The sequence below is a fragment of the Hipposideros armiger genome, unplaced genomic scaffold (genome assembly GCF_001890085.2).
Source record: "Hipposideros armiger isolate ML-2016 unplaced genomic scaffold, ASM189008v1 scaffold_611, whole genome shotgun sequence".
Taxonomy (NCBI): Eukaryota; Metazoa; Chordata; class Mammalia; order Chiroptera; family Hipposideridae; genus Hipposideros; species Hipposideros armiger.
The window spans coordinates 846,883-857,960 of NW_017731961.1; the positions used below are offsets into that span (position 1 = coordinate 846,883).

At 35.6% G+C, this 11,078-nt stretch overlaps 1 protein-coding gene across 7 annotated transcripts in view; it reads right to left on the minus strand.

Moving 5' to 3' along the window:
* The window catches only part of RUNX1T1 (RUNX1 partner transcriptional co-repressor 1), a 169,052-nt gene that overhangs the window by 125,783 nt on the left and 32,191 nt on the right, over window positions 1-11,078 (minus strand). The gene's annotated exons all lie outside the window — the stretch shown is intronic.

Here is an 11,078-nt window from a genome sequence, read left to right on the forward strand (position 1 = left end):
ATTTTGCCAAAAGAATGGAAAGTAGACCTAGCCCCCTACCACTGCTCACAATGAAAGGTTTCCCTTCATCTTCTCATAATTGGGAACTATATTAAAAAACAAATATAGGCATAAACCTCAAAGCTTGTTTACTGAACTGGAAATCCAAAACAATATAAAAACATGCTTATAAGACTTCGTATATTGTGCCAGTTCATCATACTGAACAAAGTATCAGAATCATTCCCTTTGTGAGCTTCTCAGTAGTATGTGTAAAATAGAACACTTTAAAAGCAGAAGCAGGCCACTTTTATTTTACTAGACTGCTTTTAACCCCCTGGGGTCCCTGCGTTGATATGCTCCAAACATTTTCAGCTTACTCTCCTCCACCTTGCATAGAGATCCATGGGAGATGAAAACAAAATCTTCACTGTAAAGCCTTTTCAAAAGCTGAACAATCATGTCCTCCTGATTTCTGATTTTTTGCACACCCTTAAATGTTTATCCTTCCCATGAATAACACATACCCAGCCTGGTTCAATGGACTCTTCCCTATTAAGCTTTAATGGATACAATGATATATAAAACTACAAGCCTTTGTTATAGTGCTTTATCTAAAGCTGGCTATTTTCCTCTCAGCAGTCCCTCTTTAGTCCTTTGTAAAACATCCTTGCCTCATAGGAGAAACATATGCCTGTCTGCCTTGCATGCCTTTTCTAAACACACAAAAATGCTAGGCAGAAGGAAAATACAGTTCTCATCTAAAACTCTTCCTCACTTTAACACTTGTAAATCTTTCCTAGGTGTGTGTGTATTTGTTTTAACAACAGGGCACATGATGAGACAGATGCCTCAGGTTCTACCTTTCCAATGTATGTTCAAATCCATTATCAACACAGAAACAATTCTCCTCAGGAGCCTCTGACCAGCCTGTAAGTTCAAGGGACATGACAGACAGGCGTATCCCTTTAACTCTTGCTATCCCTTCACAGTCTTCCTCTGCTTATTCTACACTTTCCACATGCTTGTAGCTTTTGTCAAACAGATTTCCCCCCTACGTGCTGCCTCAAAGAAATCATAAAAACCCATCTGAAAACATAGGCAGGGACTCTGACTTCTACCTACTCACCCTTCCTACACGTCGCCATAAGAGAGCACACAACCTGTTTCAAAGCACACCCACGTACATTCACACACCCTGCACAGCCTAAAAATAAATCATGGTTGGTAAACAGCATCAATCAATAAGAACTTCTACAGCTCCCAAATACTGTACCCTAGAAGCACTTCATCTAGTGATCCCCTCAAAAATCCATCATTGTCAGAGACAACTTGTAAAAAGACTATAATTCATAATGATTACTCTGCTCTGTCACTAATGGTATACTGCACCCTATTTATGAGGCCAATCTTTTTGTTCATCTTAGTTAGATGTCACTTGTAATGAGGTTCTGTGTAATGGATTTCAGTATAGTTAAGCACCAAGCTCAAACATTCTTATGACAGGAAGCTTTACAGCAGGCATGAGTGTGATAATCAATTAAGTCCTGCTATAAGGGCCTTTATGGAATCTGGCCTCCTAAATCTGCATATTTTCATTTTTAAAAAGAGTATTTTTTAAAGCCACTCAATGAGTTTTTAAAATACTTTACCGAAGCTAGAAAGAAACATTTTCACAGTGGGAAACTCAACCTTTCATCAATATGCACAGTGAATCACTTCTGAAACTGAAAATATGACAAAAATGTATTATACTTTAAGAAAACTGAATGATATCGGTTTTAAAACTAGGTCTTAATATCAGTACACTGAAAGTCCCTAAGCCATAGCTCAGAAAATTGAACTTCCATATGCCATGCGATTATGTATCTTTTCTATGTGTAAAAAAGCTTTTTAAGCTGTTATCTGACTACAGTAATTGCCACTTTAAATTGATCTATGTCAACAAAACCTGGATCCCTGGAGATTCTCACCTAGAAGTCTGATTGCAAAAAGGGCCTAACAGAATGTGGTTCTGAGACTAGTACAGCAGTACAGCCTTTTCTCAAGGAACCAGTTTCCTCCTCTTGTTCTTTAATCCATGGAGGCAAGCAAAAAACAACCCCATTTGGCAGTTCTCCCTGAACATGGAAACCTGGATACACAGTTCTATACAGTTACTTAGACAAAAATAACTTTTCCTTTAATAAAAGAAAGAAAGAAAGAAAGAAAGAAAGAAAGAAGGAAAGAAAGAAGGAAAGAAGGAAAGAAAGAAGGAAAGAAAGAGTAGAGATGCCAAGACCACTAACATCCAAATTGTATAATAAAAATAGACAAACAATAACATGATGAATGCATTTATTAAGATAAATGGGGAAAAAAAGAATACATATTATGAAAGTTTTCTACAAAACACTGTCCTGCATCACCATTAAGAAACATATTTTTAAAAAAGAAAATATATTCAAAATAATCACAAAGAATACATTTTTTGACCAATTAAGTACTTCCTCAGGAGAGCCATGTCAGTTAATGCATGTCTTTTAATTAAGAACACAGCACTTTTAAGGCAATTTGTTAAACACAGTCATCTAAATAATCATTTTCCGAATTGTTAAATGTAGTCAACAACTGAATGCCAGGCTACCCCAAAAATGCATGAATTGGTTTTTGACAATTAATTCACATCATTCACTAGAAAGACATTATGGTATTGTATTGCTCCAAGGTATTTTTCACTTGTTTCCAAAGCAGATGAGCTCCATCATGCAGATTCTTCCTTTGTTCAAACCTAACTTACCAATAGGGACTAGCAGCCTACTGAAATTGTCTGCAATTAATGAAAGCTCTCTGTACTGGTGAAGGGAGAATTTAGGTTAAATCTTTCTACAGGTTTTCTAAACTTTCCTCTCTGCTTCAGCAGGATGTGACTTCACTTAGTGGGTATTAAGTGAGTTAATTCAAAGGAGCTGAAACCTCATTGATCCTAATTGAAAGTAATACACCCAACCAAATACTTTCCTACCCCATCTGCTCTGGCCTGCCACCAGCTATTCAATACAAGAGAATTAATAGTTCCAGATATTCAAACTGACCCAATAAAGGCACTCATTTAAGCAGGGCTGCATTAACAAAGTGAAAAAAACAAGGGCAAAATGGGTTCAAGTGGAGCATTTTACTCCTAGTTGCCTTTAACAAAGCTGAATAAGGCTTATTCTGACTTTTTGTGTGCAAGACTTGATAAACTGAATGAGAAGCGCTCAATGATCAGCCAACGAGCATTGATGAATGGTCATTAAGAACCCCCTGCTCTTAGGGGAGACCCTGCCACAAAGTGGCACACCAGCTTGAAAGGGCGGACTCACTAATGTCCAGATTTCTCTACTTGCTTGTTCCACTTTCAATTTCAGACCACTGGCCACCAAATGAGGCTGACATATTGGAAAATAATGTTTTATGGGCGAGTGGTAAAAAATAAAATGGAGGCATTAGCTCTGCTTTCAAATTCAAATCTGCTAGTTTTGTCAGACCCCAAAGGTTTTGATTTTCCACCCAGCTGGAAGCCATTAGTGTTTTCTAAAGGCATCCCACTGACAGGGCAAACCTACCTAACCTGTGAGCTGTTGGGCTTAAGGGAGCTGGACCTCTCTTTTGGACGATTTTCTAACTTCTCATCACTTTGACAGTCAATTAAATAGATACAACACCTAATAAAAATGTACATTAATTTGTTTCTGCCACTGAAAGATATTTGAAACTGTATTAAACAATGGCCATAACAGATTGTCTCCTGACAAAGATAAATCCAATTATATTGTGTCTCCAAGTAAAACAAATGGTTTATGTTTTCGTTAAGCTACAACATAAGATATAGCCAACCACAAAGAAATCAGAGGGATAGAAAAAAAATGAAGTTAAAAAGTTCATTGAAGTATTCCATAACGGTAAGAAGATATCTGACATTTTAACTCCTTTCTATAAATGTCTGTTGTAAACAAGTAGACACATTCACACTGTTTCCCTCAAATATTTCCTTTGGGGGAAGTGACTGGCAAGCCGCTGTGCCTCCTCAACTTTGCGCCAGCCCACAGAAGAGCTCACAGGCACTTTGCCTAAATGACAAGAATAGGAGACATGATTGCCATTTTAAGAATTTGAAAGGTGTATAAACATCACGGGGTCAAAGGGTTATTTAGAGCTGCCCAAGAGGGCCTAAGTGCTAGCAATAAGATGGAATCAAGTCAAAGAAAACATGCTGGGTTGAGGAAGTTTGTCTTAATAGGAGATTATACAAAACATCACAGAAGCAGAAAAGCTTCACTGTTTGGATCATCTGCAACTATAATAGACGACAAAAGCACCATACAACAGTGTCCCATGGAGAACATACTAGATGGTGTGTTGAGAAAGCCCCATGTACCAGGGCAAGTAGCAGGTCCAGAGTTAGACGTCATGGCCCCTTCCCTTCACCTATGACATGTCAAACTCAATGACTAAGGTTACTTTGATTTTTGTATCTTCATCAGGTATAGTGTGTTAATAATGTGCTCTGAACTGTAACGTGAAGATTCCAATCATATTTTAAAATAATAATGTCCTAAACTGAAAAACCAAAAAGTCTATATATTTTCCATCTTCAATATGTACAGAATAAAATATTAGTTATATTATTTCAACAATTTTTCAAGCAATATATTTCATTCTTACTTCTGATTGAAGTATAATTAATTTTCTCTACATAAATGAAAAGGCGTGTATTAGTACATTTAAGTATGTAGGGTACATTTGTGTGTATTTGTGCAAAATGAACTCTATTTAGGATAAAATATCACACCCTAGAAATAAACAAAATCTATATTCGAATTATTATGAATTGTTTCTGACAGTGCCAATGCCCTTAAAATATCACAATATATGACAGTTTTTTTTCTACCACCAACTTTTGATTTTCAATATTTAATATTCAAAAAAATACTGAAATGCTGTAATAGAGTTAACATTTACATTGATTAAATGTTACATTATTTAAATGCAAACTTCAAACCTACTATTAAATGTAGATTACTCCATAGGCACCAGCAAAAGATTAAATTCTTGACAAAATTTTGAAGTATGACACTTCTTTAGTAATCTATAAGGCTGAACCCAAGCTATATTAACTGTCTCTTCAAATACAAGCATTTCCAATAAAAACAATCTTAAAAAGTATACACTTGCATGTAAATCTGCAAATAAGTTGCCATTTATAGTCTCCTGATGTTTTTTATGACCACAAAAATCACTCAGATAGTAGAGAAGACACCCTAACTACCCATCCCTTATCCATTTCACAAGGACTGTAACACTAAATGGAAAACCTTTGTTTCAATGTCACCACCTCCCCATCCTGACTAATGACGAGTCAGTTTTGTTGGAATGCAAGGGTGATAGGCCTATGCTCCAATGAGCTTTCCCTCCTCTCAGCACCAGAGACAAAACCCGCAGCTCTGCTCCGTGCAGGCAGCCATCTGGGCAGCTTTCCCTCAAAGCCCAGCCCACACCACACTGCAGGCAGAATCGGAGGGCTGGAGAGCTCTGTGGGGCTATTCATGACATACCAATTTCACATTTTCTGCTTGTATGCTTGCAACAATAAATGCTAATGAGGACTATGAATGACAATTTTAAAGACAATAAAAAGGTCTCTAAATCCCTTGCATACGGAGACACTGTTTTCAAAACTTTACCTTCTGTTACAGAGCTGTTGGAGTCTAAAGGAGAGAAAAAAGAATAACCTAAGGAAAACAATAAGATGATCAAAGCACAACTGAATCCTTAAGATTTCGAAAGAAAGCAATCTGTGTAAGCCCATGGAACAACAGATCTCATCACCCCTATGAATGCATGAGGTACTTTTAATCTCTCTTGCCTTTGCCTTCTATAGACATAGAGCTTAAAAAGAGCAGTTCCTGCTACACACTGATGTTTTTTGGAGCCTGGGAATTCTAAGAGTAGCAGTTGCCCCAAAATAATTATAATCATCATCATCACACTTTGGCATAGCATTTAGCATTCTGCATATCTTTAAGTAAATGTAAATGCAAAATGGTCCTATTCTGATAACATCTATTTAAAAAAATAATACAATGGTTCTGGGTGGTGAAATTATAAATCATGTTTATTTCCTATTTTTATTTTTCTCTATTTTCCAATGAGCATGTGCTACATTTTGAACAAGAAAAACTAATACATGTTAATTTCAATGCAATGAAAAAACTGAACAGAAGACATATCAATGTTTTGACCTTAATAGGAATTAAACTATTTTACACAGAAACAAAAATAAAACAAAAGATTCACGTTCCTGTAAATTGTGTAAAGGGTATGCTTTTCATTAACATGAATTAAAACACTTTCAACAAAATCCACCAGGTGGAGCAAATACACAGCAATAAAACAAAAATCCCACAATTTTTTCATCATATTTGCACAGGACTTTTATCTCTAACAAACTCTCCAATTTTATCTCTCCACATTGCAAATTAGGAAAATCTATGCCTACATACTAATTTGCCACCTTTATAAACAAATTCAAACTTACTGAAAAATGATTTTTGGCTACCATTGATTCCCTTACAAATTTTCATTACAAAGCTGCTTTATTTTTCAAATAATACCCAGTACAGTATATTTGCTTTTATAACAATGTAAATTTTTTAATTAAATTTTTAAATTAATGACTCTACTGGGTTTCATCACGCAGGCCCTCTCCCCCACAACATCAGGGAAATAAGATTTAATGCTGTATATTCTGAAGTGCACCGAACAATGGTTAAAACCTATAAATCTCAATTCAATTCCCTTACCCTGTATGGAAATTTCAATTCTCATTCTGACTTCTTATTAAAATGATTCTTAATTTTAAATACCAAAATCTTCTTTAATTTTTAGAATACTGTGTGTGACTTTTAAAATCTATTATATCAAAATGTCCTGTTTTCATTCCTGTTGGTAAATTGACACAGTCCGAAAGTTCCTAAAAGGATTTGTTTTTTCCCTTCTCTTTTCTAGAGTAATTCACTTCACTTCCTCCCACTCTCTTGTCCCGTAGGTCTGATTTTTCCTTGTCATTTCACTCCACACTTACTGAACATACTCAACACCAGGCGCCAACCGCACATTCTTGTCCATATTTTATTTAATTCCTGACGCCACCTGCAAGCCACAACTCTCCCCATTCACTTTCTACGTCCTCTAAGTTTTTCTCACATTAGACTCTCACTGATGCCAAGGCTTAATGCTACAAATGGTGCTAATGTTACTTGTATTTAAGAAAGCTCCAGTTGGATAATACTAGCAAAAAGTTGGAGCTTAAAAATGGGGGACGGGGTACCTAGAGTCTGTCAGTGGAGGAGGACACCGGTTAGGAATGTTGACTGTGGCTTAAGATATATTTATATATTCTCTTTTTTTATATTTATACTGATGTTGAAAAGAGAAATACTCAAAGAAATGCAGCAGGCTGATACATAAATAAATATACACATGTCTGAGAATACACATAACACTTATGGCAGAGCTACTTACGCTAGTGCGTAGTAGAACATGGTGATGCCAGCTCCATCGCAAGACACACCAGGCTAATCCAATTACTTAAATGTTTATATACTTTTCACTGTAGTGGTACACAAACACAGAAAATATTGACATTACCTCCATAAATCTAATATGAAAAGGAGTTTTTAGAATAATTCCTACCAAACTCTTCCCTGCAAAGTCCAATTCCTTTATTCTTTGCAAAGAATGGAATCAACCCTCTGGAGCTGTGCTCATGCACAATACAAAGGTATACACTGCTCTGTGTATGCACCTGCAAGCAGTTACATGCACCTAAAGGGTAAATGCCCTTAAGTCTGCAGGACAGAATCTTAATGAAGTAGTTGGAAAAACCAAATCACTGCATAGGTCATCACACTTTCTCCTCTCTTTGCAGGAAACCCCACCACCACTACCTTTGCTCCTTCACCCATAGCATAGACTTTTCATCAGCCCACATTGTGGATAAAGAATCTGCTGGATTTTCTCTTGGTAAGATAACATCTTGGTTGTGACTCCAAATGACTCCATCTCTATGCATTCCTCAGAATATTTATCGTATGCTACCTACATAAATTGGTATCCAAATATGATGTCCAAATATGATTTCTCACCACCCCCAGCTTCATCAAAGGGTGTGGCCCTTCCCCCAGCAAATGTCCAAGTCCATATTAAATTCTGAGGAAAGGAAAAAACCCAACCTTAAAAGTCCTATCCGTTGTTTAAAGAGGGACTATTCTATTTTCATGGACATATTAATTTTCTGAAACTGCCTCATAAAAACAACCTCTGAATTACTGGTTCCACACCAAACTACTAGTGAATCTGACCCCAAAAGGCAACACATGTAGGACATGAATTAGGAAAATAAGAACCCATTAACTAAGGCCAGTCCTCCACTGGTCAATGTCTGTTGCTGTTGATAAAGATATTGTTTCATAGCAAGGCCAGAGTGCAAATGAAAGAGCCAAATTTTAGATCCATTAAACAAAAAAAATCAAGAGTATCTATCAGTGTAGTCCAGGAGAGAGCAGGGGCACACACTGGCAGGAACCTCAAATTCCTGACCAAATCCTCTTCCACACAATGTGTTCAGAAAGAAAGGCACCCAGGGAGATAGCCAGCCTGATGCTGGCGAACAGACAAGTCTAGCTTTGCAGGATGTCAGAGCTCCCAGAGGTTGCGAGAGATACTGGGTTTTCACACACTCGCAGGCTGGCTGTTTTGCTCTTCAGGTAATTAAACAAGGAAGCAGAGCTGCTGGGTATGAGCCTGACCCCGAAGCTGAGGCTCCACGGTTCTGCATATCAACTTCCGCAAGAACTGCCCGGAGCAGCAACAGAACATTCTCCTCACTCTCTCTCATTTCCTTCTCCACCTCTTCCTAAAGCTGACCCAGAAACAAATCTTCTCTTCAAAAACATCCATAAAAAGGTCTGAATCTATTTGTAACAAAAACCACTGCACTGTTCCCTGTCATTACCTTCCAAATTTTAAAAAGCTAAAATATTAACCTAAAGGCAGGAACTTCATAAAAATTCATATACAACAAAACTATGTAAAACATTGGTATCTTAATCAAGATGGGTTACTCAAAGAAAATAATACCTAAATCATAATTTTTCTTTAGCATGTCCTTGATTAAAGTGTGAATCTTCAAATTTAAAAAAGCTCCCCAAGAAATAAACGATTTTGAAAGTCAGTTCACCAATGAAACATTTCTTGTGTTGTGTAATTAATATTGTTATTTTCAGTTTTGATAATGGGCATTAACCATAATGGCACCTATGATCTGGTTTATATTTCATCAAAAATCTTATTTAAACAAAACTCTGAAATATTTCTTGTGTATAAAGAAAGTCACCATTAAAACTCAGGAATATAAAAAATATCATACACACACACACACACACACATATATACATATTAAGCAATGATTAGAACCACATAAATAATATATTCTTCCTTCATCTCAAAATCCATAGAGTAAAATGTTGGCTGAAAGAGACAGAGACCAAAAGAGAGAGGAATACAAAAGCATGCCTGCTTGTCTGTGTTCAACACAAAGAACATTAAATGAAAACAACTGGCATGCTGCCAAATTCCTATAGAGGCAAAGAGATTCAAATAAATTGATTTCACGCATCACACTGACCTGGGATCAGTGTGCAGTGCTACAATAAGCTCAAAGCTCCATGTGGGGTAAAGCCCATTAATGCTATCAAACCCCTCAAACATGACCAAGAAAAACTAAAAATAAATGCGGATGCTCTCAAAAAACAGCAATTTTTCTTGAGAAAATAATTTCCCTCTTTTCCTAATAAAGATACCAATATTTGAAGGTATACCTCATTATCTAAATTAACTTTTAAAAAAATCACCCTTTTTTTTTTCAAACACTTTCATAATTCTTAGAATTTATTCAGGTATAATAGGAGACATGCACAATAATTTATGTGTAAGGCAGCATTTAAAACTTTGAAAATTAAATAAAATGAGTGACAATAAATTATACATGTAATGAATTAAATTGAGGTAAGAACCTACATCTCTAACATTGATGATTTCTCAGGAAAAAAATATTAATAAGGGTACGTCACATAAGGAGATGGCATATTTTAGTGACTAGGGATGAATCTTGAGCAAAGAAAGGTATGACAACTTTCTATTTTTTTTAGCAGTCTGACTGAATTATAATTCACATACTATACAATATACACACTTAGATTGTACAATTTGACATTTTAAGATATATTCACAGATATGTGCAACAGTCATCATAGTAAATTTTAAAACATTTCATCATCTCAAAAAGAAACCTCATGCCCTTATTTTGGTGTTTAGATTAATATTAGTTTATTGAATTAAAAAATTAAAATGAAAAACAGTTTTCCTTGGTTTTAACAGTTAACCAATTTCAAGGATCGATTCAAGGAAAGAACGAAACTATGAATTAACCTAATTAATATATTTCCTTAAGTAATTTAAATTGTATTTTAAATTTAATAAATTTAATATATTTAAAATTTTCAGTGCCAGGTAAACTTAGGAACTGACAAGTAAATACTGATCAAGCACTTAAACTTAGGAACTGACAAGTAAATTTCAATGTAATCAACTAAACATGTAGCAAATGTTAAGTTCTCTTAAACATGGTAATATAGTAATAATTTTACAAGCGGTCATGCCTTTCAACGTAAAATCATAAATATAAAAACAATAACTCAATTTAAAATGCAATCAGATCTAATCTTAAATTTTGGTAAATGTTACAAGCGTAAACTTTAAAAACATATATTCACAGACAATTTCTATATTCACACAAATCCCTGAGACCATGTATGATTTATAACCCCCTTACATCTAGGTCTAATTTGGAACTTTCCTAGGTTGGTAGGTTCATTCAAAGGGAACAATATTATTTTTATTTTTTTTAATTTTTTTTATTATTAGTTTCAGGTGTACAGAACAATGCAATAGTTATCCTTTTCACCCTTCACACAGAAACAACCCCCTTCCCCCATCTACTGCCCTCCCACCCCCGA